A 27237-nucleotide genomic window follows, 5' to 3' on the forward strand; every position below is an offset into this window, starting at 1 on the left:
TCTTAATTGAAGTAAAGCCTTTTGGAATTATCATCAATTTCACATCAGTGCATAATAGTGACTAGTGGATTCTAGTAAATGTTTATGGGCCTTGTCAGGGTATAATGAGGGATGCGTTTGTTAACTGGTTGTATAATTTTCAGGTGGGACACGAGCAAAAATGGTTGTTATTGGGAGATTTTAATTTCATTAGGTCCATGGACAGTCGTAATCTTCCTGGTGGGAATGTTAATGACATTTTTATCTTTAATGAGATCATTGGTCACATAGGACTGCTGGAACTTCCTTTAAAAGGTCGAAGATTCACCTGGTCAAGCATGCAGGATGTTCCACTTCTTGAGAAATTGGATTGGTTTTTTACTTCTGCTACTTGGATTAATCAGTACCCCATGACACAAGTTGCACCTCTTGCTAGACTGCGTTTGATCATGTTCCTTGTGTAATATCCATCTACACCTCAATTCCAAAAGCTCATATCTTTAGATTTGAAAACTATTGAGTGCATCAACCTGGGTTCATGGACTGTGTAAGTGAGGTTTGGAACAAACCTTCACATAAGACCCATATAACTGCAGTAATTATGGACAAATTGAAGTCCTTGAGGTTTGCACTCAAAAAATGGTAGAAGGGGCTATCACATATCAAATCATTGATTGAAAAGTGCAATTGGGTAATCCTGTGGATGAATGATTTGGAGGATTGGAGGCCTCTATCTATACCTGAATATAACTTCAGGAAGATAGTTAAGATGCATCATGAGCATCTCTTACGCTTGCAGTTTTTATACTGGAGAAGAAAATTCAAAATTCTTCCAGGCATGGCAACAAAGAGGTCTAGGAAGAATTCTATTGCTAGGCTAGAATTGTCTGATGGAACAGTTCCTTCAGATCATGGGGAAATAGCAAAGGAATTTTTGGATGCTTTCAAGGGCAGAATGGGAACGGTTAAGCTAATTTTGTTGGGCAATGACATTCTCTCACTTATCCCAAAAGTGCAGGGTCTTGAGGTGCTCACAAAACCTTTTTAGCTACATGAAATTGAAAAGGTCATAAAAGAAATGCCCATTGATAAGGCACCAGGGCCAGATGGTTTTAATGGCCTTTTCATAAAGAAATGCTGGTCTATCATTTCCAGTCATTTCATTAGGCTGGTGAATGAATTTCATGCATGCACTGCTCTTTTGGAAAATCTCAATGAAGCTTTCATTACTTTAATCCCAAAAAAGCAAACACCTGAGGGTGTAGGAGATTTTACGCCAATCTCCTTGACAAGTGTGGGACTGAAATTTCTGACTAAACTGGCAGCTAACAGGTTTGAAGAAGAAATCACCAACTGTGTTCATAAGAATCAGTATGGCTTCACTAAATCAAGAACAATCCAAGATTGTATTGCTTGGACTTTTGAGTATATTCATCAATGCAACCATTCAAAGAAGCCAATCATATTGCTCAAGCTGGACTTTGAAAAAGCTTTTGACTCTATTCAACATGAGGCAATTTTGAAAATTCTTGTGGGAAAAGGCTTTGATAGCAAATGGATCACCTGGGTTCAACAACTATTATCTTCTGCAACTTCATCTATCCTGTTAAATGGTGTACCTGGAAAACATTTCAAGTGCAAATGTGGTGTAAAGCAAGGATATCCTATCTCTCCTTTGCTTTTTGTGATTGCTGTTGATCTTTTGCATACTATGATCAATGATCTTTTGTGTAAGGGTCTGCTAACCTTGCCATTTCCAACACACGATCCTGATTATCCAGTGGTGCAGCATGCTGATGACAGTTTACTATTTGTGAATGCTGACTCAGCTCAGTAGGAGGTCCTCAAATCAGTGTTGAACTCCTTTTCTTTGGCAACTGGACTTCAAATTAACTTCCATAAATCTTCAATGTACCCAATCAATGTGGCTCCTCCATTGCTACTGCACTTGCTGCTCTGTTTGGTTGTCAGCTAGGTTCAATGCCCTTCACTTATTTGGGACTTCCTGTTGGAAGCACTCGGCCAAAAATTGTAGATTTGCTACCTTTGGTGGACTGCATGGAAAGAAGGCTAACTACTAGCTCTTGGTTCATACCACAAGGCAGTAGGTTGCAACTGGTAAATTCAGTGATATCTTCACTGCCTATTTTCTTCCTTTCTAGTCTATCTTTGCCACAAGGTATTCTAAAGCAGTTAGAAAGGATATAGAGACAGTGCCTCTGGAGGAAATATGGTCAAGAGAAGGGGCACTCTTTGGCTGCTTGGCCCCTTGTCTGCAAGCCTAAGATGAAGGGGGCTTGGAATTTTGAATCTGGGACTACAGAATGATGCACTGCTTCTTATGTACCTGAATAAATTCTATAATAAAGCAGATGTGCCATGGGTACGTTTGTTGTGGGACTCATACTATTTTCAGAGAATTACTCATGACACTACTCTATGTGGCTCTTTCTGGTGGAGGGACATTTGCAAATTAATGGACAAGTTTAGGGTTGTTACCTCTGTCTCCGTTGGAAGAGAAGATTTTGTGCTATTTTCGTCTGATCATTGGGAGATTGACCAGTCTTTCATTCCACTTCAAGAAAGGTTTCCAAGGCTATTCTCTTTTTGTCTGCAGAAGAACCTCTCTGTGATGGAAGTGGTACAGGCAGGAAATTTGCAGCAAATGTTTTCCTTACAATTGTCTAAACTGGATTTTAGGGAGTTCAATCAGTTATCAAGCTTGTTAGCTATGACCCCCTTGAACAATGATTTTAATGATAAATGGAATTGGAGGCCTGGAAAAAAGGCAGAGTACTTGGCAAAAATGTACTATGATTTTGCACATCAGCCTGTTTCTACCAATCCTATTCTGAGCTGGGTTTGGAAGAGTTGTTGTACCATGACAATTAAAATGTTTGCCTGGCTGGTAATTATGGACAGAGTTAACACCAAGGATATGATTCAATGACACCATTGGAAAATTGATGATGGACCTAGTTGTGTCCTATGCCCGACTGCAGTCATTGAGGATAGGAACCATCTATTCTTCCAATGTAACTTCAGTATGAGAATATGGAACTATCTGCAGGTTTCCTGGTTCGACAGCAAGGATATGGTGCAAATTGCCTTACATGCCAGTAGGGAGTTCAATAAGCCTTTCTTCTGAGAGGTGGTATTTCTTGCATGGTGGAATATTTGGAAAGTTCGGAATGACAGGGATTTTAGGCAGGTCAAACCAACTTTTATGCAGTGGAGAAATGGGTTTATCCATGATATTACTCTTCTTTCACACCGGATCAAGACCAGATACAAGGAAGCTCTACTCAAATGGATTGATTTCTTGCCCCTTGAGGCCCTTCTTATTTGTATATTCTTTCTTTCCTAGTAGTAGATTTTAGTGCCTCTCCTTTCTTTTTTAGATTTCTTTAACCTTTCTTGTATAGTTTTTCTATTTCTTTGTTCCTCCTCTTGAGGAATCTTGTATTTGTACCTTGTTTTTTTCTAATAAAATGTTGTGGGGTGTAAGCCCTGCAGACTTTCAGGTCAAAAAAATATATGCTAGTCGGCTTATATAAACATGGTCGCTTATAAGCTAATTTTATTTCCAAAATATAAATAAACATCTAGAACGAAAGGAAATGAGAAGAAGTGCACAAATTAAACCAAACTAGACAAGAATTCATGTTTTCACATTTAGAAATGGTATTGGTGACATAAAAGTTGGCAAAAGACAAGACAACGGTTCATCGGCTTCATAATTGGTTTCCAGACATCGATAGTCAACTAGGGAATGGGTCGATTACAATATAGAATCAAGATGCAACTTTTTTTGCTTCTAAGCTTGAATAGAAGCATATGCTAGTCCGAGGAGGCAATAGAGTGCTTCCAAATCTTCCATAGTCTTATTCCTGAAACACAAAACAATAAATTCAGATTAATGAAAACATTATCAACTCGGACTGAACTTCCAAATTGGAAGGCTTACCATTTTTTTCCGATATATAGGGTTTGATTCTCTGAGAAAAATTGATCACAGACGGGCATGTCATCGAAGCTCCAAAGTCCATGTTTCCAACGACATCCCGAGGCACATCAAAATTCAATAGGCTACTAATCATCTCATCCACGCTATCATCCATAAGATATCTCATCCAAGGTTCCAAATTGACACCATTATTCTCCATAACAGGATGAACCATTGAGTTGTTGGTGTTACTCTTGATAGGTGTGGATCCTTCTCCTTCAGCAATGGTTGAAATGGGAGAAATGGATGATATATCGGGAGTCTTGGTGTAATACTCTCGGCCCAACTTAGAACATCCAAAGGTGTTACTTCTCCGGTCATGGTACAAATTCATAGCAGGAACTTCAACAGGGGTAACAGAGCTCATTGCAGGAACAAATGGCATGTTGTCAAGCTGAACAAGTGGCTGGTTTGATGTGAAGTTAGCAGATGGGTAGACGAAATCATTTTGGTTGGCAAGGTTGTTGAGTGCTGGTATGAAACTATGTTCTTGTGTTGTGCTTGGCTTGGGTACTTTATTAGGAATAACATGGAGAACACGGTGGTTCTGAGGAATTGTTGGTTCATCTGGAAAGTTAAGCTTGGCCTTCTTGCCACGGATTCTACATGCTTCAACATCATAAGCTCTTGCAGCTTCTTCAGCACTATTGAAAGTACCAAGCCAAACATAGGAACCCTTAATAGGATCTCTGATTTCAGCAGCCCACTTACCCCGGGGGCGTTGCCGAATGCCCCTGAATTGGTTTTTTCTCTTCCTTTTACCTGGCCTTTGTGCGGGGCCATCAAAACCAGCACTAGTCCTGGTGCTCAAATCATCTGCAATGCAAGATCAATGTCAATGCTAATATAGATGAATATAGAAAAGCTTGTCTCACAAAAAGTAATTAATTTCATCATGTGCACGAATTCATATGTATAATATCACAATTCTTATGAACACTGAACCATCATGGGTGCAATCCTCTTCACGTTTCGGCGAAAGCATTAGTCACCCACAAAATAAATTAAATTACAACTTATGGACATGATATAGACCTTTGCCATCATTTTGTAATTATTGATCTTTAAATCCCATTATCAACCCTGTGAAAAAAATTCCATTATCGATGATGCAGAATCAAGGATTGTTTTCTAGTAGGACTCAACATTTACCAAAATAATCCTTCAGACTGACAACTGAACCAAGTATAGAAAATTCCCATTCAAACCTACAACCATCTAAAACAAGGAAACAACCCAAAAGGTCAAGACCTCAATAAAAAATAGAGAAATTCGGCCCTATGTAGATTTTCAAACCTAGTTGACTATAAACAGTAAATGTGTTAATCTCCATCAAAGGTCACAAAAAATATAAATCACAATATCAACAACCTAGCAACCAAAATTGATTCTCTGCGGGAAGAGTGGTGAAACCAACCTACCAGCCTAATCAGTTCAAGGAAACATGGCTGAGAAATGAAAAAGGCCTAGCCCTAAACCCAATTCACTTCATAACATCCAATCCATTCCAACCCCAAATCTCTAAACAAACAGGTGACAGGGCATCTCCAATGACGTCCCTCAAAACGACCGCAAATGCGTCAAACCAATTTTTATCATCCAACCCTGGAGCCGCATATGTCCGCGGATGCATCTGGCCCCCTGAATTACCACAAATCATGCAAAAGCATGGGAAGATTTCTAGAAGTTCGGGTGTTTGCCTTGCCAATCAAAAGCCACCAAATACCTCATGCCACAGCCTCTCTCCTCTCTGTTTGCTTTGGAGGAAGGCCACTGCTATTTGGTCAAAGGACATTGCTTTTTGATGGAATTGAGTGGTCAAAATAACTTGGAAATCAGTTTGATTTCTGTTAGGTTCTCATTAGTGGAAGGTTTGCATTTCTAACAAGCTATTTTGGCAGAAGATCTGCAACTCACAATGGTTATTTGGAGGAAGTGAATTGGGTTGCGGCTCTCACAAGCTAGAAATCATTGTATATAGTGGAGCACCATTGCTATTTGATGGAAGGCCATTACTATTTTCTTAAGTTAATAGAGGCGGACATTTGAGGAATAGGGTTGGATGACCAGCTCCCAAATCTGGGTCTGTGGACGCGCCCATACGCGTTCGCGGATGTTTAGTGTGTCTGGTTAGCGGCTCAACATTGAAGATGCCCTAACACCAACAAATCAAGCCTTCCAACACCAACCCCACACAATTTCTTTTCCTACCCAAGGAATCTAAACCAATCACACAATATCCTAGCTTCTACAGTGGTCAATCGCAAAAGGTTATAAAACGAGCAGATTAAAACCTTTTGAGATGGATCTCTTGGCAGCTAACGGATTGATCTCGACAACCTTGTCATTTTCATCCTCCGAAGATATCGCGCCATGCCCGCGTTCCAAGTTGAAGTACCCGGAGTTGGCGTCGAAGTCCTCAAAATCAGCGTTGAAGGCCTCGTCGTCGTGTCGAAGCCGAGCTCGAGCCCAAGCCAGTTGAGCATCACGAACCATCGACTCCGACCACCGCCCTGCCGGGCTTCTTCTTCTCAGGCCACAACACCGCCTCAACCACCCTCCTCGTAACCGTGGGTGGCTTGTGGGCTGCGAGGATCGTACTATGCACCTATGATGTTTAACCAATATCTTCTCATAGTCATCGCCCCTCCCCTGTGTATGTTTAATTTACATCTTCTCCTAAATGATTGCATGTAATTTTAAGATTCTTGTAAATGACTCATGGCTAGTTACTCATTTATTAGCTCAAGATTTTACTACACACCAATAGTATGGTTGTACTACTACTATCATACACTCTTCGTCCGGGTTTATTGGACGGGTTCATCCAACCAAACATTTAACCAAAAATATTCTCATAAATGATTGTGCATAATGCTAAATAATATTCTCATAAATGATGGTGTGTAATGTGAATATCTTTGAAAATCACTAATAGCTATTTATGCCATTTATAAGCTCAGGAATATACTACACACTTGAATTATGAGTGTACTACAATGGTCGTACTCTTCTCGTCCAAGTTTATTGGACGGGTTCATCCAACCAAACTTTTAACCAATTAATATCTTCTCATAAATGATTGTATATAATTTTAAGATCCACACAAATAACTCATAGCTAGTTATTTCATTTATTAGCTCAAGATTGTAGTACATCCAACCAAAAGTTTAACCAATATCTTCTCATAAATGATTATATGTAACATTAGGATTTTTGTAAATCACCTATAGCTACCCACTCCATTTTTCTCAAAGAAACGGAAGCTTACTCCATTTAGTTACTTGCATTACTTCATGTGCAATAAGTAGAATTATCCTATGGTGGTTATATAAAGTGTAAGTTAGCATTGCAAATTTCTCATCGCATCCTTGATCTAACCATGTATATGGAGATCTAACATTTTTCTAAACTAACATGACATTGTTGCTCTATGACCCTATGTCCTGCTTAATATTCAACCAAGATCCCCTTATAAATGTATTTGTAACTATACGATCCTAGTAAATCACACATATATACTTACCCCATTGAGCTACTACCATGTATGTGCAATCATTAGCATTATTATACATTTAGTTTGTGAATTCTAAATGAGCATTGCAACTTTTTTGTATTGCACTCATGATCTAACCATGTATATAGATATTATTAACTATTTTTGTAAAGTAACATGGCAAGGTTGCTTCATGACTTTGTGTCTTAGTTGCACCGAGAAGAAATAATTTGAGAGTGGTTTCGTTTCTTGTGAGAAGTGTGACTATCTGATGCATGAACGAAGCAACAACTCTGGGTCAAAATACAGAATGTGCTTACAAAATCTACTCATGAGTTTTTTATACTCAAATATCATAAAATTGTGCAAACCATAAATACAAAATTTTAGGAATATCCAAGAGCTAACAATACACATTGTTTTTCTCAAAGAAGTAGGTCGGTGGAGCCACGAGGGTGGAGGCCGCGCCAAAGGGGGTGTGCGTGCCCCCTGCCTCGTGGCCTCCTCGTTGGTTTCTTGACGTCCACTCCAAGTCCTCTGGATCACGTTTGTTCCAAAAATAACTCTCTCGAAGGTTTCATTCCGTTTGGTATTCCTTTTCTATGAAACACCGAAATAGGCAAAAAAACAATTTGTAGTGGGCCTTGAGTTAGTAGGTTAGTCCCAAAAATAATATAAAAGTGTATAAATAAGCCCGTTAACATCCAAAACAAATAATATAATAGCATGGAACAATCAAAAATTATAGATACGTTGGAGACGTATCAACGAGCGATGGTCTTTTCCTACCAATCTATCCCCCTAGGAGCATGCGCGTAGTGCTTGGTATTTGATGACTTGTAGATTTTTGCAATAAGTATGTGAGTTCTTTATGACTAATGTTGAGTCCGTGGATTATACACACTCTCACCCTTTCACCATTGCTAGCCTCTCTAGTACCGCGCAACTTTTGCCGGTACCATAAACCCACCATTTACCTTCCTCAAAACAGCCACCATACCTACCTATTATGGCACTTCCATAGCCATTCCGAGATATATTGTCATGCAACTTTCCACCATTCCGTTTATTATGACACGATCCATCATTGTCATATTGCCTTGCATGATCATGTAGTTGACATCATATTTGTGGCAAAGCCACCGTTCATAATTTTTTATACATGTCACTCTTGATTCATTGCACATCCTGGTACACCGCCAGAGGCATGCATATAGAGTCATATTTTTGTTCTAAGTATCGAGTTGTAATATTTGAGTTGTAAATAAATAGAAGTGTGATGAACATCATTATTAGAGTATTGTCCCATGTGAGGAAATAAATAAATAAATAGAGAGAAAGGCCAGATAAAAAAAGAAAGGCCCGAAAAAAGAGAAAAAAAGGAAAAAAGGAAAAAAAGAGAAGGGACAATGTTACTATCCTTTTTCCACACTTGTGCTTCAAAGTGGCACCATGATCTTCATGATAGAGAGTCTCTTATTTTGTCACTTTCATATACTAGTGGGAAATTTTCATTATAGAACTTGGCTTGTATATTCCAATGATGGGCTTCCTCAAATGCCCTAGGTCTTCGTGAGCAAGCAAGTTGGATGCACACCCACTTAGTTTCTTTTGTTGAGCTTTCATACATTTATAGCTCTAGTGCATCCGTTGCATGGAAATCCCTACTCACTCACATTGACATCTATTGATGGGCATCCCCATAGCCCATTGATACGCATAGTTGATGTGAGACCATCTTCCTCCTTTTTGTCCTCTCCACAACCACCACTCTATTCCACCTATAGTGTTATGCCCATGGCTGGCGCTCATGTATTGCATGAAAGTTGAAAAGGTTTGAGATTACTAAAGTATGAGACAATTGCTTGGCTTGTCATTGCGGTTGTGCAGGATTTGAGTATTTTGTTTGACGAAGATGGAGCATGACCAAACTATATGATTTTGTAGGGATGAGCTTTCTTTGGCCATGTTATTTTGAGAGGACATAATTACTTTGTTAGTAAGCTTGAAGTATTATTATTGTTATGTCAATAAACTTTTGTCTTAAGTCTTTCGGATCTGAACATTCATGCCACAATAAAGAAAATTACATTGATAAATATGTTAGGTAGTGTCGGTGTCAAAACCGGCGGATCTCGGGTAGGGGGTCCCGAACTGTGCGTCTAGGCGGATGGTAACAGGAGACAAGGGACACAATGTTTTTACCCAGGTTCGGGCCCTCTCGATGGAGGTAAAACCCTACTCCTGCTTGATTAATATTGATGATATGGGTAGTACAAGAGTAGATCTACCACGAGATCAAAGAGGCTAAACCCTAGAAGCTAGCCTCCGGTTTATATAGACACCAGAGAGGGCTAGGGTTACACAGAGTCGGTTACAATGGAAGGAGATCTACATCTCCGTATTGCCAAGCTTGCCTTCCACGCCAAGGAAATCCCATCCGGACACGGGACGAAGTCTTCAATCTTGTATCTGCATAGTCCAAGAGTCCAGCCAAAGGTTATATTCCGGCTATCCGGACACCCCGTAATCCAGGACTCCCTTAGTAGCCCCTGAACCAGGCTTCAATGACGATGAGTCTGGCGCGCAGATTGTCTTCGGCATTGCAAGGCGGGTTCCTCCTCCGAATACTTCATAGAAGATTTTGAACACAAGGATAATGTCCGACTCTGCAAAATAAGTTCCACATACTGCCATAGAGAGAATAATATTTACACAAGTCTAATCTGCTGACGTATTCCGTAGCGTGTCATCATGCCATAGACAAGCCTTTATTTGAACCGTTTTTACTGTCCCACCTCAGTGCGTTTTGCGAGGCGATTTCCTTGGCACGTCTTGTTGAAGGAGAGATCGTGTCCCCTTTATTTACGGGATTCTCATCAATACGGAAGTGGGTAACCCAATCGTGCCCATTGGTGTGTCTCCTCGATCAAAGGTGAGTCCCAAACAGTCACGGGGAGGGCTCTTGGTATTCAACCTTTTATAAAGAGACCAAGGCCTTACAACTTTCTTTTGATCTCAATCGAATTCGCCCTTCGCCTCGAGTTCCAACACCCAAGGCCCCAGATTTCAGGCGCTTCGGACCTTCGACGATGTCCGGCTCCGACCTTCGAGGCCGATGGACGCCTTCCTCCGTCACGGAGGAAGACGTGCTAAAGCTGAGAGAGGCCAGGTTTTTGACCGGCGAAATCTCGCATAGGCTGCCTGCTCATGGGCAGGTTATTCCTACTCCCAAGCCTGGTGAGAGCGTGGTGTTCGTGTCTCACTTCCTTCGAGGGCTAGGCTTCGCGACGGATCCCTTCGTGAGGGGGCTCATGTTTTATTATGGGCTGGAATTTCACGACATAGCCCTGGAGTCCATCCTCCACATCTCATTGTTCATTGTCGTGTGTGAAGCCTTCCTCCGTATTACTCCTCACTTCGGAATGTGGCTTAAGTCCTTTAAAGTAGAGCCGAAGAAGATTGAGGGACAACACGCGGAGTGTGGAGGCGCTGTTATAAGCAAGAATGCTGACGCTCCATGGCCCGAGGGCTCTTTTCAAGAGGAGTTCAGCTTATGGAAACAAGAGTGGTTTTGTATCACAGCTCCCAGGAGCACCAAGTGGGTGGCGCTGCCTGCTTTTCGCTCGGGTCCCCCGCCACGACTGGCGTCATGGGTCAATAAGGGGCTGGACAGGGGGTCGGCAAAGGACGTGCCCCAGTTGCAGGGCCGCATCCGAGATCTCCTAGAAAGAGACATCAGTCTGGTCGTGGTGGCGCGGGTTATGTTAATCCGCCGAGTTCTGCCCTGCAAACGTCGCCCCTCCGCCTGTGGGAGTTCAACCTGGAGGGACCACGAGTTCTCCAACATTTTCTTGGCATGACGCCCGTGGAAATGTATAAAATTGTTCTTCGGACCACAAGTAGTGTGTCCGGATTCTACGGAGGACGCAGGACTGAGCTGCAATCGTCCGGATACTCAAGTAAGTAGCCCTGTGCCTGGACACACCATCCGTTCATTTATCACAACATCACCCTTAAAAGAGTTGTCTATGAAACAGGAGTGGGTAGCGAAGGCGAAGTTAATCAGGTGTCCGGCCCCCCTTCCCGAGACCTCGCCGGATCCCGTGTTAACCAGGATGCTGGAGGTCGTGCCTTCGGAAGAAAGCAAGGGGGGACAAAGAAGCTGCTGCCTCCCCAAAGGAGGCTTTCTGGAAAGGAGGAATCGAAAATTCCTCTACTCAGGGGAGGAAGAGGACTGCCTCTGAAGACCCGGAGTCCATGGTCTCAAAGCGGGGGAAGAAGTCTTCGCTAGAGGGTCCTGTGCCGGGGGATGCCTCGGCCGTACTATGCCCTCAAGGGGATCAGCCCTCCACCGAGCCGTAAGTAGAGAGGGGAGGTTTAAAATGAGAGAAATCCTTGTTTTATTTCTGAGGAAAATAACCGAAATTTTACCTTGTAGTTCAGATCTCAGCGCTTCTCAGCAGAGCTCATCTTCGGTGGATCTTCTTCCGGAGATGATCGAGAGCGGAACGCCTCCCCCTGCCATACCGCCTTACGAAGCGGGCGATCCTGAGGTATCATCGTGGAGGGTTTATCCGAATCCGGCAGGGCCGGAAGGCAGTCATATGGCCCCCCAAGGCCATCCGTGTCCGGTCTTTGAAAAAGGCCATCGAACGTGTCCGGCACCGCCTGGTGCTCGGTCGGATGAACTAAAGGATCTGTTAGGGCAAGCGTCTATCTCAGAGGGACACCGTACGTTGATGGGTACGGTAATTGAAAGGATTACGTCCACTAAAAGCGGGTTGCACGAGGCCGTCAGGAGTTTACTGACAGGTTTTGAGGTACGCGAGGTGATGTACCTTTTGACAGTTCTGCATATAAGATGCGCCCTGTGTAGATAGTAGCCCCTGAGACTCTGTGTTTTGTCGAAGATGACAACACGCAGAGGATCATAGTCCGAGGTGTAATTTTTCCGCCATCCTATGTAGGTGGCGAAGTGTCCGGTGGCCAGCCGGACTAATGAATTTGCCGAGCTAACGCGACAACTTGACGTGGCAGATGCCGACATCGCGGTTGTCAACAAGCGGCTTGACGCGGCACAAGGTATGTAATTTCTCCAGAGACACCTGGTAAGAGGAGCTTGATGCCAGTATCTTATAGCGTGTGCGTTTGATGCAGATGGGGCCGCTGCCATGGAGAGCCTTCGGGCGGAACTTGCCCGAGACAAGGAGCAAGCCAGGAGAAGTGATGCGGCTGCCGTAAAGGAAATTGAAGAGCTGAAAGCCGAACAGGCTGCTCACTGCCGAAGCAAGAAGGAAATGGCCGAAATGGCTGTGAAGTTAAAGAACGCTGCTGACCGCTGCAAGCTTCTTGAAAAAGAAGATCGGGCGGAGCGGACAGACCTGGAGAAGGCCACTACAGCGGCCAAGGATGCTTGTTCTGCGATGAGAGCGATGAAGGAGGAGCTGCGTCAGGCCGGAGATATCGCGGCTGGAAAGCCCTTTATGCTGCGGATGAAGTTCAGAGATCCTAAATACGCTCAGTTGGACCAGATGTGGAGTTCGGCGGACGCATATCTGGATTTAGCTGCGAGTGCCGCTGATGCGGCAGAACATTTCCGAGATCATAAAGATAGCGAAGTGGAGAAGCTCTTCTGGTCACAATTCAACAATCGGGAGCGTCCGCTTCCGTAGACCGATCGTTTGGCCGAATGGGCCGAACTGAATAGGTTGTCCGGACTCGCCATGAAGGATGTCGTTAATCATCTGTGGCCGGAAAGGCCAAAGCCGAACAGTTATTTTAGCTTGGTGCAGCAGTTCCTTGGTGCCGTGCTGCATATCAATGCGATGAAGAGGTCAGCATGCATAGAGGGTGCGCGGATGGCCCTTGTCCGTGTGAAGACATACTGGGCGGAGATGGAGGCCGCCGCTGTTGCATCCCAAGATTCGGACGGAGGGCGAATACCTACTAAGCACTATTTTGAGGAAGTTCTGCAAGGCGCTCGTTTAATAGAGACGCAGTGCTCGAAGGATATTATGTTTGAATAACGTGTATTATTGTAAAACAATATTTTGATGAATTGTAGAAGCTTTTTATACTTGTGCCTGCAAGTATTATAATGCCTCCTGTGCGGCCGTTGAGGTATATGTATATAATCTGAAAGATGGCAGTCGTCGGCTTCAGCCCCCACGCATATAATGCGGGGGTGTTCGCAGAAGGCACATTCTCACAATTGATCCAACTCTTGGTCCATGAAGGAGGTGATAGCGCAGCGAACTAGGCAATCGGACTATAATGCTTTATCACTTTCACTTAGCCATAGGAGTTTGACAGGGGGGGTACTATATAGCCCCAGCTGGTGCCGCGCTCGCCCGAACTCGGGGCACGTGTGTGCCTGGTCGGGAAACGGCCCTTCGTTAATGCGAAGGAATCCCGAAGACTCCGATAGGTCATCGAGTGGTTGACCAGTCTCACGCTATACCATGATAGTCAGTTTTCGGCTTTCTCTACTGAGGTGCTCGCCTGGCTGAACCGGGCACAATCGCAGTAGTTCTCCTAGTGCCTCCTTAGCCGATAGAGTGGAATGTAAGGCAGCAAAACACAGGAGCCGGGCAAACCCAACATTTGACCAAAGACATGATTCGGAGCTGATGCATATAAGGCCAAACTCGCGACGCCGAACACTCCCTAAGGTATTCGGTCTTTATAAAAATGGGTTGAGCAGTGCCCATGATAATAAGCCCCTGGTGTCTAGGTACGTGCGAAATTCTGACGTGGCCACATGCCAAGATGCTAGCCTCCTCCTCGGTTATACTGTGAATCTGGGGGATGTGCATCAACAAGAAATAGTGAAAAAGATTTACGTAGGGTCTTAATCTAAAGAGAATCCTTGGGACGGGTCCCTGCTGCACATCTGCGCCTGTGTCTCCGTTGCGCCGTGTCCTAGATGGGTGTAGCACGGTGTTCATCTGTAAAAGAGAGAAACTTAGTTGAAAGAAGAATAGTCGTGCGAAATATATGTTGTACTAAGTAAACAAAGTATAATTCAAGATGGGGAAATTGAGCCTTATTGTCGCTTATTTTACATACGCGGAGCCCCTTGTATAGGGGTGTACGGCTACAAAAACCTTTATCAATTATAAGTTTGCTCCGGACTCGCCTAGCCGTGTCTGTGGTCTTAATGACCTGTTAGATGCTTTTGTTGGTGAAGTTGTTTTAATGTGTGGCTGTCCAGGCAGCCGTATAGTCTTCTGCACGCGAGGAATATTCAATATTTCCCTTTAGTGAGATGATGCCTCATGGGCCGGGCATCTTAAGCGTGAGAGATGCATAATGCGGTATTGCGTTAAAGCGGGCGAAAGCTTCGCGTCCCAGTAGTGCTTGATAGCTACTTGAAAATGGGGCGATGTGGAAGGTTAGCTTTTCGCGGCGGAAGTTATCAGGGGCACCGAACATTACTTCTAGCAGGAGAGAACCCGTGCAATGGGCATCCGGGCCTGGCGTTACTCCTTTAAAGGAAGTGTTGCTATGGCAAATTTTTGTTGGGTCCATCCCCATTTTGCGGACTGTGTCCTGATATAGCAGGTTTAGACCACTGCCGTCGTCCATCAGGACTTGTGTAAAGTGGAATCCGTCGATTATCGGATCTAATACCAAGGCGGTCCAACCTGCGTTCCGGATACTTCCGGAGTAATCCTGATGGTCGAAGGTGATTGGTTTTAACAACCAGTGGCGAGACTCCTTTGTGATCGGCCGCATGGCGCGTATCTCTATAGGCGCCACCTTGTTTTTCCCTTTTGTCACGTGAAATAAGTTTACTGTTTTGACTTCTTGTGGGAAATTCTTTTGTTTCCCGGTGCTCTGCTTGTGGGGTTCGTCATCGTCCTCACTTGGTGTATCGAGCCCCTTGTGGTCGGCGTTGAGTTTGCCGGATTGCTTGAAGACCCAACATTCTCTATGGGTATGGTTTGCAGGCTTCCCGGGAGTGCTGTGGATTTGACATATTTTGTCCAAGATTTTGTTTAGGCTAGATAGATCATCCATGTTATCCTTGAGGGGCAGCTTTTTCTGACCCTGCCGAGAGCTTTTGAATCCGGTGTTGACTGCCGTGCTCTTCGGGCTGTTTCCCTTATTTCGGCGCTGGTCCTTGCTGCGACGCAGTTTCCCATTTCCGTCCCTGACTTCAGATGTACTTGGGTCGCTGGTGCTGCATCTTGCGAACCAGCTGTCCTCTCCCGTGCAAAAGCGGGTCAAGAGGCTTGTTAATGCGGCCATTGTTCTTGGCTTTTTGTTGGCCGAGGTGTCTGGCGAGCCATTCATCTCAAACGCTGTGTTTGAAAGCTGCTAAGGCTTCGGTGTCCGGACAGTCGACTATCTGGTTCTTTTTAGTAAGAAATATGTTCCAGAGTTTCCAAGCTGACTCTCCGGGCTGTTGAGTTATATGACTTAAATCGTCTGCATCCGGAGGCCGGACATAGGTCCCTTGAAAATTTGCCTGATAAGCATCCTCGAGCTCTTCCCAACTTCCAATGGTGTTTTTGGGAAGGCCTTTAAGCCAATGCCGGGCTGGCCCTTTGAGCTTGAGGGGTAAGTATTTTATGGCGTGGAGGTCGTCTCCTCGGGCCATATGGATATGGAGGATATAGTCCTCAATCCAGACTCCAGGGTCTGTCGTTTCGTCGTACGCCTCTATGTTTACGAGCTTGAATCCCGCTGGAAATTCATGGTCCAGCACCTCATCGTTGAAACATAGGGGGTGTGCGGCACCCCTGTATTTGGGTGTGCCGTAGTGTTCGGATGTTTGTTGTGTTGCATTTCTTACTAAAGCTTGCTTTCTTGGCCCGTAGATAGATCTGGCTGGGCCATCTTTTTGATGTGAATCCTTCAGTGGGTCGCGTGCTGGCTTGTGTGCAGCGCCTCTTGCCGCTCTATATTGGCCATGGGGTCGTTTATCCGACTGGGTGGCTTCCTTATTTGTTGATTGCGGAGGCTCTAAGGCCTCCTCATCAAATTCAGGCAGGAGCTTTCGCTTCGGGTAACTTTTTGTGTGGCGACTGTCGCCGTATTTGTCTGCGGTGTTGAGTACTTTGCTCCACTTGATTCTGAGTGCATCTTCCACAGTTTTGAGCTTCCGCTTCTGCTTTTTCAGGCTACGCACAGTGGCGACAAGCCTTTTGTGGAGGTTCTTCTGCTCTTGGAACTTGTCTGGCGTGAGGTCGTCCAGACTGTTATCTTCGCCAGGGACGGGTTGTGCGGTTTGTTTATCCAAGTTGCCTTGTTCGGACGGTTGCTCGATGCCATGTTCATCGTTCGCCGGCTCACCCTGCTCTGTGGCTGGGTTTGTATGACCAATGTCTCTGTCGAGGCGAGGCTTGGAGCGGCGCTTACGCCGCCGCTTTGACTGCTTTTTGGAGGAACGACCCTTCATTGCGTCCTCCCATTCATCCTCGTCGTTTCCTTTGGGTGTGTCCACCATGTATACATCGTAGGATGGGGTGGCTGTCCAGTGCCCTATGGGCGCTGGTTCCTGTTTGCCTCCTACATCGTCGTCCATGCCGTCGATGTCTTCGGAGTCGAAGTCAAGCATGTCGGTTAAATCGTCGGCAGTGGCTACGAAGTGGGTGGTGGGTGGGCGTCGAATTTCTTTGTTGTCCGCATCCCAATCCTGTTGGCCATAATCCGGCCAGGGCTCTCCTGACAAAGAGAGAGACCTTAGTGAATTCAGAATGTCGCCGAAGGGCGAGTGCTGAAAGATATCTGCGGCGGTGAATTCCATAATCGGCGCCCAATCGAATTTGATTGGCAAGGGCACGGAGGGTTCGGAGTCCGGAGTAGGGTCTGGCACCTTGGAGTCACGGGCTTCGCAGAGGATAAGGCTGGTGTTTGGCTCGATCGCCGTTGAGACTGCAGCCCCCGAGGCGGTGTCTAGCCACCCGCCCTTGATCGGTGGAGTTGGCTCCGAGCTAAGGGTCGGAGCTGTTGCGGGCACGGCCTCCAGGGCACTGTTCGGCGGTAGAGCTAAGTCATGCCCATCGTGACAGTGCGGCGCACTAGGTTGTGGCTCGGATCTGTCGAAGATAAAGTCTCCGCGGATGTCATCCGTGTAGTTCAAACTTCCAAATCTGACCTGACGGACAGGGGTGTAGCTTTCAATCTGCTCCAGATGGCCAAGAAAATTAGCCCGCAGTGCAAAGCCGCCGAACACGAAGATCTGTCCGGGGAGAAAGGTCTCACCCTGGACCGCATCGTTGTTGATGATCGGAGGAGCCATCGGGCCTAAAGGTGACGACACAGAGGAACTCTCAATGAAAGCAGCAATGTTGGTGTCAAAACCGGCGGATCTCGGGTAGGGGGTCCCGACCTATGCGTCGAGGCGGATGGTAACAGGAGACAAGGGACACAATGTTTTTACCCAGGTTCGGGCCCTCTCGATGGAGGTAAAACCCTACTCCTGCTTGATTAATATTGATGATATGTGTAGTACAAGAGTAGATCTACCACGAGATCAAAGAGGCTAAACCCTAGAAGCTAGCCTATGGTATTATTGTCATTCCTCCTATGGACTAAAACCCTCCGGTTTATATAGACACCGGAGAGGGCTAGGGTTACACAGAGTCGGTTACAATGGGAGGAGATCTACATCTCCGTATTGCCAAGCTTGCCTTCCACGCCAAGGAAAGTCCCATCCGAACACGGGACGAAGTCTTCAATCTTGTATCTTCATAGTCCAAGAGTCCGGCCAAAGGTTATAGTCCGGCTATCCGGGCACCCCCTAATCCAGGACTCCCTCAGGTAGCATTCCACATCAAAAATTCTATTTTTATCATTTACCTACTCGAGGACGAGCAGGAATTAAGCTGGGGATGCTTGATACGTCTCCAACGTATCTATAATTTTTTATTCTTCCATGCTATTATATTATCTATTTTTGATGTTTAATGGGCTTTAATATGCTCTTTTATATTATTTTTGGGACTAACCTATTAATTGGAGGCCCAGTGCCAATTTTGTTTTTACCTATTTCAGTGTTTCACAGAAAAGGAATACCAAACGGAATCCAAACGGAATGAAATCTTCGCGATGATCTTTCTTGGACTGAAAGCAAACCACGAGACTTGGAGTGGAAGTCTGGAACTCCGTGAGGTGGCCACGAGATAGGAGGGTGCGCCTAGGGGGGTAGGCGCGCCTAGGGGGTAGGTGCGCCCCCACCCTCATGGGACCCACGGAGCTCCACCGGCATACTTCTTTCGCCTATATATACTCTTATACCATAAAAACATCAGGGGGAGGGACGAAACCACTTTTCCACCGCCGCAACCTTTTGTACCCGTGAGATCCCATCTAGGGACCTTTTCCGGTGATCTGCCAAAGGGGGAATCGATCACGGAGGGCTTATACATCAACACAATAGCCTCTCCGATGAAGCGTGAATAGTTTACCAGAGACCTTCGGGTCCATATTTATTATCTATATGGCTTCTTCTCTCTCTTTGATCTTCAATACAAAGTTCCCCTTGATGTTCTTGGAGATCTATTCGATGTAATACTCTTTTGCGGTGTGTTTGCCGAGATCCAATGAATTGTGGGTTTATGAACTAGATTATCTACGAATATTATTTGGTTCTTCTATGAACTCTTATATGCATGATTTGATATATTTGCAAGTCTCTTCGAATTATTGGTTTAGATTGGCCTACTAGATTGATATTTCTAGCAATGGGAGAAGTGCTTAGCTTTGGGTTCAATCTTGCGGTGTCCTTTCCCAGTGACAACAGCAAGGCACGTATTGTATTGTTGCCATCAAGGATAAAAATATGGGGTTTCTATCATATTGCTTGATTTTATCCCTCTACATCATGTCATCTTGCTTAAAGCATTACTCTGTTCTTATGAACTTAATACTCTAATGCATGCTGGATAGCGGTCGATGTGTGGAGTAATAGTAGTAGATGCAGAATCATTTCGATCTACTTGACATGGACGTGATGCCTATATTCATGATCATTGCCTTAGATATCTTCATAACTATGCATATCTGAATAACTTTGACATAGTTGCTCTGTTATCTTGCACTGGGTTGATACTCGTCATTTTCCCTGCCCAAATATATCTCAGTTTTGCTGTTATGAGAATGCTATATGCATGGTTTCTTATTAGATCTCAAATTCTGCAGCTATTTTTCATTGTTAGGAGAATGTTGTATGCACGGCTTCACTTGATTATATTCCTAACTTTTCTGATTTATAACTCACAGATTTTGGCCTTAATTCGTCAAAAGTTGTTGTACAAGGAACTACACGAGAAGAATCCTAAAGAAAACTTGCACCCAACAATGTGTTTTAGCTCCCTGGAGCTGGACATGTTAATATTTAGCTGTATTTTATATTTCAATACCTGATTTGTACCGCCGTGATTGTATAGTACTTGCCATGATTTGGCAGCCGTTTGAAAATTTATGTGTTATTGGCTCTATTTGAATCAAGTTATTGGTTGTTGCACAAATAGAGGATTGACGTGTGGCACCTAAACAACACACCTGGTCCCATTTCACTAGTGGATCCTTTAAAATAGGAAAGAAACAAAAGAAAACTGACACATGGGACCTAATTGGATGACCTGGACCTGGTCCAAAATGGATTGTAAAAAGGCCCAAATAAGAAATGGAAGCAAAAAGGCCGAAGGCCTAGAAAATAAAAAGGCTACAATGTTGGGCTTGGCCCATGAAGCCGATCAAAAATTTATAGAAAAAATACATTAAAAAGGCCGAATTGTTGGGCTAGGCCCATGTAGAAAACTGAATTGGACCGGGCTGAATCTTGTGCCACATCAGCTTGCCACGCTGGATGCCTACGTGGACTGGGGAGGTTGCTAGTGACCAAAACAGAGCAATAGGCTTATTTTGGTCATAAACGTTTGCGACCATTCCAGAAGAAAGGTCGCTATAGTCAGTTTACGACGGCCAGCTTTTGACCTTATGTTTTTGGTCACAAATGGAAATTTGTGACCATTCAGTGACCAATAGTGGTGGTCACAAGTTGACATATTTCTTGTAGTGGAGAGAAGCCACTAGTGAAACATATGGCCCCCGGGTCTCTTTCTTATTATATTGCACCTCTTTTATTATCGCATCCCGTTTACTATTTTGCAATCTTTATTTTCCAATCTATACAACAAAATACCAAAAAATATTTATCTTATTATCTCTATCAGATCTCACTTTCGCAAGTGACCGTGAAGGGATTGACGACACTTTTATCGCGTTGGTTGCGAGGTTCTTGATTGTTTGTGCACGTACTAGGTGACTTGTGCGTTGTCTCCTACTGGATTGATACCTTGGTTCTAAAAAACTGAGGGAAATACTTATGCTACTTCGCTGCATCACCCTTTCCTATTCAAGGGAAAACCAACGCATGCTCAAGAGGTAGAAAGCACCGCGAGCGCCTCCTCGTCGTCCGAGTCCATCACCGAGTAAAAAAATAGAGAACACCTGGCGGGCGTGGTGGGCGCACAACTGCCGGTGTACCGCCCTGTGTAGCCGGAGCACCGGAAAACTCACCTAGATGGTGGTGGAGAGGTTGTCGCGGTGAAACCTTCTCTCTTTTCTGGTGGGAATAGCCTATCTAGCTGTTGTGATGCCCGGATAATTAAGCTACAATAATCCTCCGCTAATGATGCCAAGTCATGACATTACTGTTGCTAATCCTCACTTGATCCAAAACATGATTCAAATTCAAATTCAAAATTTAAAGTCAAAAATCCAAGTTTGTCAAGCATGAAAACTAAAATGTTCAAAAGGTGGCAAATAATCCTTGGATATTTATCAAGTTGGAACCAACCTCATTTGAGTTCCCAAAATGCCCCTGGGATTTTAACTTATGGTCCAACAATAATTAAATTGGCCTTTCCAATTTCTGAAAATGGTTAGCCAACTCCTTTTGACTCCAAACTTTTTATGCAACTTCATTTTGTTCCTATCTATTTTTGTGCAAAGTGCCACATTTAACAAAAATAATTCAGTAGCTCTTTTAAATAGGAAACAGAGGCAATTCAAAAAATAAATAAAAGAAAAGGCCACCACCCCCTAGTGGGCCTTGTGGCCCAGCTGGCCATCCAGCTGGTCGGCCAGGCCGGCCCACTCGAACCACCCACGCCGCCGAGGGGATAAGTCTCCCCCTCGGCCTCGTCCTCGTCAGCCCCAGATTCCCCCACCCCTCTCTCGCTCGGCTCTCTTCCTCTCCGTTCTCTCTGCCGGAGCATCGTCGGCATCGTTGCCGCGGCCTCGACCCCCTCCCTCACCACGTCGATGCGTCCAACGGCTCCACCGGCCTCCTCCACGTCGGCTACAAGCCCCGGATGGAGCTCGGAGTCGGCGCATCAAGCGGATCGAAGCCTCCCCGACTCATCTCCCTTCTCGAACGCCGCTTCCCTCATCGTCGTCTCCGGCCACGTCGACCCTCCCCGAGACCACTGCCGCCTCCCTACGCTCCGCTGTGAGCCCTCGCCGTTTCCCCTTTTTTTCCTGCCGTCCTCCCTCGCCGTGGCCGCGCCTGGGCCCCGCGCTCGTCGCGTCTGCGCCCGTGGCTGCGCGCTGCACGCGAGCTCACGCGCCCACCGTCGTAGTCCCTGCGCGCCCTTGTACCTCGCTTGCGTCTTGCGCCCGCACGCTCACAGCGCGCGCCATTCCGCGTGCCCTCCCGGCGCTGCCGTCTGTCGCCGCCGCCGTATGCCTTTGCCACTGCTGCCTGCTACGATCTGCACTGCTATTGCCTGCGCCTCTGCCTCCTCCCCCAAACGCCCTGCCGCCATGGTCCTCCTCCGCCCCCTGACTGCCTGCGTCCGCCGCTGCCACTACAGCCGCTTGCTAACAGAGCCGCAGCTGCAGCCTGGCCGCCGTGACGAACCACGCACGCGGCCGCGCCACCTGCGCCCGCCTGGCTCCGCCCCCCTCGCCCCGCTGCCATTCCCGCCATCTGCGATGGCCCCTGGCCACCAGTGCACTGTCGCCGGCCTCCGCCTCGCAACCGGGCGGGTTCGGTCTCCGCCCGTGCCACGCCCGTTAGTCGCGCCCGCTCCAGTGGCTGGTTGCGCCACTGCATGTGGGGCCCAGCCCTGGTTATAAAAAAAGAGGTTAAAAATAAAATTAATTAATTAATAAGATAATTAATTAACTTAATTAATCATGTTTAGTTAACTAATTGGATTTATTTAACCTACTAATTAAACTAGGTTTAAATGGTAATTAGCAAATCAGTCAATGATGGATAGGCCCCACTGCCCTGTTTGACTGGTCAGCGGTCAGGGTTGACCACTGGCGTCATGCTGATGCATTAAGTCCATTTTTTTTGAATTAGAGATAATTCCAGAGATGGTTTAAAATCATTGAAAATTCGTAGATATTAAACCGTAACTCGGATGGAAAAACTTTATATATGAAAGGTGCTCAGAAAAATCCAACTAATCCGAATACGCGGTCCGTTCTTTTGTCACGTGCCCCTAGCATGCTAAACACATAACTTTTCCCCTTCGGTTCATCTGTCTGACAAACGTTCGGAACTGGGAAAACTTTCCCGGATGTTATTCTCCTTCACCAGTATCACCTAGCACTGCGTTAGAACACCTCTAGCACCGCTTTTGTCTCGTTATGCTTATGCTTGCGTGTATTTACTGTTTCTTCCCCCTCTTCTCTCCGGTAGACCACGAGACCGCTGCTGATGCCCCTGTGATCGACTACGTCGACGACGACCCCTCCTTGCCAGAGCAACCAGGCAAGAAAACCCCCCTTGAGCATTCCGATATCGCCCATTTCTTTCCCTCTCCTGCTTGCATTAGAACTGCTACTGCTTTCTGTATGATCCTACTCTGATGCATAGCCTGTTGTTGTTACCTGCTTTCATACCTTACCTGCTAATCCTAAACTGCTTAGTATAGGTTGGTTAGTGATCCATCAGTGACCCCCCACCTTGTCCCAGTTGCCTCGCTTTATGTTTGATGACTCGATAAACGTGATCAACGTCCAGGCCCCGACACTACACACATCACCCCCCTAGTTGTATGACACTACAGAGTTACTATCGAGTGCCGAGGGTGAACCTCATACATCACTCCTGATGAGATCTCTGTAGTGCAGCTATTCGGTCGTGATCATTGAGGGTGATTTCCTCCTTAACCACTTCCGTCACGGCTCTGTCGAGCAACCCCTCAAGTGTGAACCTCGAGGGTGAATCCTCTTATGTTCACCTTGATGATAACATCGAGTGGAATTCACCAGGGGTGATTCCTCGGGTTTTCCCTTTGGTGTTAGACACACAGTTACCATGGTTACTATGACTTTACACTGAACCATGTTACTAAAGACGGGTCGACCCTGAGGGGTACCCGCGCGAGCTTAATAGTGAGTGATGTGGAGTCGGGTTGACCTGGAAGGTGCCCGCGAGATACTTACGAGGCATGGCCGGGCATTCTTAGCCCTTGCCGCAAGTCCTTGAGACGGGGCAACGTGGTCACATCTTTCGTGAGTCTCTGTTTGTTACCGCGCGTTCCTAATCCACTACGATTTGGATATTTGATCGGGGGGCCTCTAGCTTGATAGCACTAACCATCACGTGGGCATAGTATGGGCATTCAGCGTTGTATACATCAGCCGAAGCTTAATAGACGTTAGCGACTGAGCGGCGCGCGCCGGGTTGGACTGGTAAGCTCCTGCCTTTTTAGGGAGGTATCTAGGTCTGCTCACCAGCCGCGTACGCAACGTGCAGGAGTTCCTGGGGAGATGGCCCATGACCCCTGGGGGCATAGGTTTAGTCCGGCATGCTGGCCTCTCTATTAAGCCTAGGTCGGGTTGCGGCGTATTGTTTGGCCGAGGCCGGGCATGACCCAGGAAAGTGTGTCCGGCCGGAGTTAATCGAGCGTGGTGGGTAAGTTGGTGCACCCCTGCAGGGAAGAAAACATCTATCGATAGCCTGTCCTACGGTAACGGACACTTGGAGTTGTATCCCCATCGATACAACTAGAACTGGATACTTGAGATGAGACATGGAGATGAGACTTGGATATGAGATGAGAAATGGATAGTATGGCTCTGGGATTGCTTTCTCACAGGGAGTCGAGAAAGGATCTCTGGCCGAGGTTGATAACATTACTGCTACTTTACTTTATGCTACTCTACTCCCTACTGTTGCTGCAAGATGTTGGTTTCCAGAAGATGCTAGTCTTCGCTAGGCTAGGCGTTCCCCCTTCTCTTCTGGCATTCTGCAGTTTAGTCCACAGATACAACCCTTTCCCTTTGATACAGATGCATACTTAGTTTAGATCTGATGTAAGTCTTGCGAGTACTTTGGATGAGTACTCACGGTTGCTTTGCTACTTCTTTTCCCCCATACCCGATTGTTGCGAGCAGATGACGGATCCCAGGAGCCAGACGACGCCACGGATGACTACTGCTACCCCGAGGGTGCCTACTACTACGTGACGGCCGCTGATGACTTGGAGTAGTTAGGAGGCTCCCAGGAAGGAGGCCTTGCCTTTTCGATCGTTGCTGCTTTTGTGCTAGCCTTCTTAAGGCAAACTTGTCTAACTCATGTATGTACTCAGATATTGTTGCTTCCGCTGACTCTTGTGTATTCGATCTTATGTATTCGAGCCCTCGAGGCCCCTGGCTTGTAATATAAGCTTGTATTATTTTAATTTGTGTCTAGAGTTGTGTTGTGATATCTTCCCGTGAATCCTTGATCTTGATTGTACACATTTGCGTGTATGATTAGTGTACGATTGAATTGAGGGCGTCACAGCGCTGCCGGGCAGTGGGCGGCGCCGGGATCGGCACAATGGTGGCCGAGCGCGCGGGGTGGGGGGCAAATCTGGACGATTTCCTTGATCGCTTGACAGTGTGTACCATGCGTATTTTCCCTTCCGCCGGAGCCCCCGAGCGCCCCCAAGTGCGCTGGGTTCGGCCTACGATCGCCGGGCCCAAAAACGTGCCGAGCCGACGGATTTCGGTGTCTTGGGGGCGCAACTGGGGCCTTATTTGGCATCAGCGCTAAAAAAGTCGCCCTGGGGGCTTGTTGGAAACGCGGCTGGAGATGCTTTTAGAGATTCACTCTCAAGTAAATTTCAATTTGCATAAACATACATGACAATGCAACTTCATATCCTTTAGGGTGTCAACAACATTCTTCAGGTTTCCATAGTTACTACCAAGTGAAGCCAACTTTAGGATCTTTCTTTCCTGAAGGTTCATGTCAGTCAGGCGGGTACATTTCACTCATTAAACACAAATATTTGTGCACACTTCAGATTAATCAAACATACAGCTTTAGGGCCGCAAGCTAATTTGCCAAGGTAAGCCTAATCTCCTGCAAGGCTACAACCTCCCACACATTGACGTCCTCCTCGACAACTCATGCCATGAATTTACCAACACCATTCAGTAGTTCATCGCTGAATACAAAGAAGGGAGACTAAATCTCACCACCTGAACAATACATTTATTTACCTCTATTTTTCGCACTGAGCAGCAGTTGCACAAACTCTTTCTCCTTCCTAATCGACTCCCCATCTCCACCGCCACCGCCTTGTCCTTCCATCTAACAACCTGAACCAAGAACCTCTGGTAGGCCATCTGATTTTTATGTTTTCATTCGCTAGAAAATCTAATTTTTTTGGTCTACCACGTCATTTGCAATGCTTGATGCTGTTTTTTGTCTATATCATCTTTGAAACTACACTACAACAAATTATCCTTCCAACTCCACACAATCAACCTGCTCCGGATAACTTAGACAATTGTGCCATGATTTATGTAGATTGATTGTATTTTATAATCACATTGTCCCTTTTAGTCCATTCCTGAATTTAGTTGCCACACAAATTTATATATTGCTTTTGAGTTCAGGAGGGGAGAAGTAGAGATATATTATCCTCAAAACTCTAAGCAAAACTGCAGCATGACATATTAGCAGGAGTTAGTAGCCGCAGCAGCATGGCATGGCAAAGAGTACGGAAGCAGGAGCGTCATGCGGAAAACAGTAGGGAAGCAACAACATTACCCAGTAGCAGGATGCGCACCTTGTCCATATTCGTGCGTGAGGCGAGCATTCGGCAGGAGTGAGAGCAGCCTCCTCCCCATGGGCCGAATTAGCGGAGGGAGGCGGGCGGGTGCAGATCTCGCGGCCCGGTGGCTCGCCTTGTCCTGCGTGCTAGCCTTGGCCTCGTCGTCCACCTCCGCTGCCTCGTCTTGCTCATCGCCCTCGGGGAAGGCGAGTGGGGAGTTCGGGCTCGCGATGCCCTTGCTCCTTTCATCATCGGCCGCAGGCTTCTCGGCCGGCGACTCCGTCGGGGCCTTCCTTGGCCGGCACCGGCCCTATGAGGGGATCTCCGGGTGCGCCTACCGTTGCTGGTGGCTGCTGTGGCAGTTGCTGGCCTACACGATGGACGGCAGATCCACAAGAATGGCGACCACCTTCAGCCTGCACACGCCGAACACCTACTCCTGCGCGATCCACCCCCGGCTATCGTAGATGTTTGGATCTCGTCGAGTGAGTCAGCGATTGGGTGGAGTTGTGCAGGCGATGGCGAGAGCAGGGGAGGAGGCGGAGGATTGATTTGGTCGTTTTGGTTTAATAGAGCGTCTTTTGTAAAAATGAATCATTTCGAAAATTCACTTACAGAAGGACCGTGGGTTCAATTATGAAAAACTATATGGACTTTTCGGGAAACACACCATGGCGGTGAACTCAACAGAATCAATGTGTTCTTTATTAGTAGGTAAAACTATAATC

The 27237-nt window shown here is 46.1% G+C and overlaps 1 pseudogene; it reads right to left on the bottom strand.

The window, feature by feature from the left end:
• Positions 1-3709: 3709 nt before the first annotated feature.
• On the bottom strand, positions 3710-26585 carry LOC119316040 (annotated as a pseudogene).
• Positions 26586-27237: the final 652 nt, after the last annotated feature.

This window comes from Triticum dicoccoides, chromosome 6A (genome assembly GCF_002162155.2).
Source record: "Triticum dicoccoides isolate Atlit2015 ecotype Zavitan chromosome 6A, WEW_v2.0, whole genome shotgun sequence".
In the NCBI taxonomy this organism is placed as follows: Eukaryota; Viridiplantae; Streptophyta; class Magnoliopsida; order Poales; family Poaceae; genus Triticum; species Triticum dicoccoides.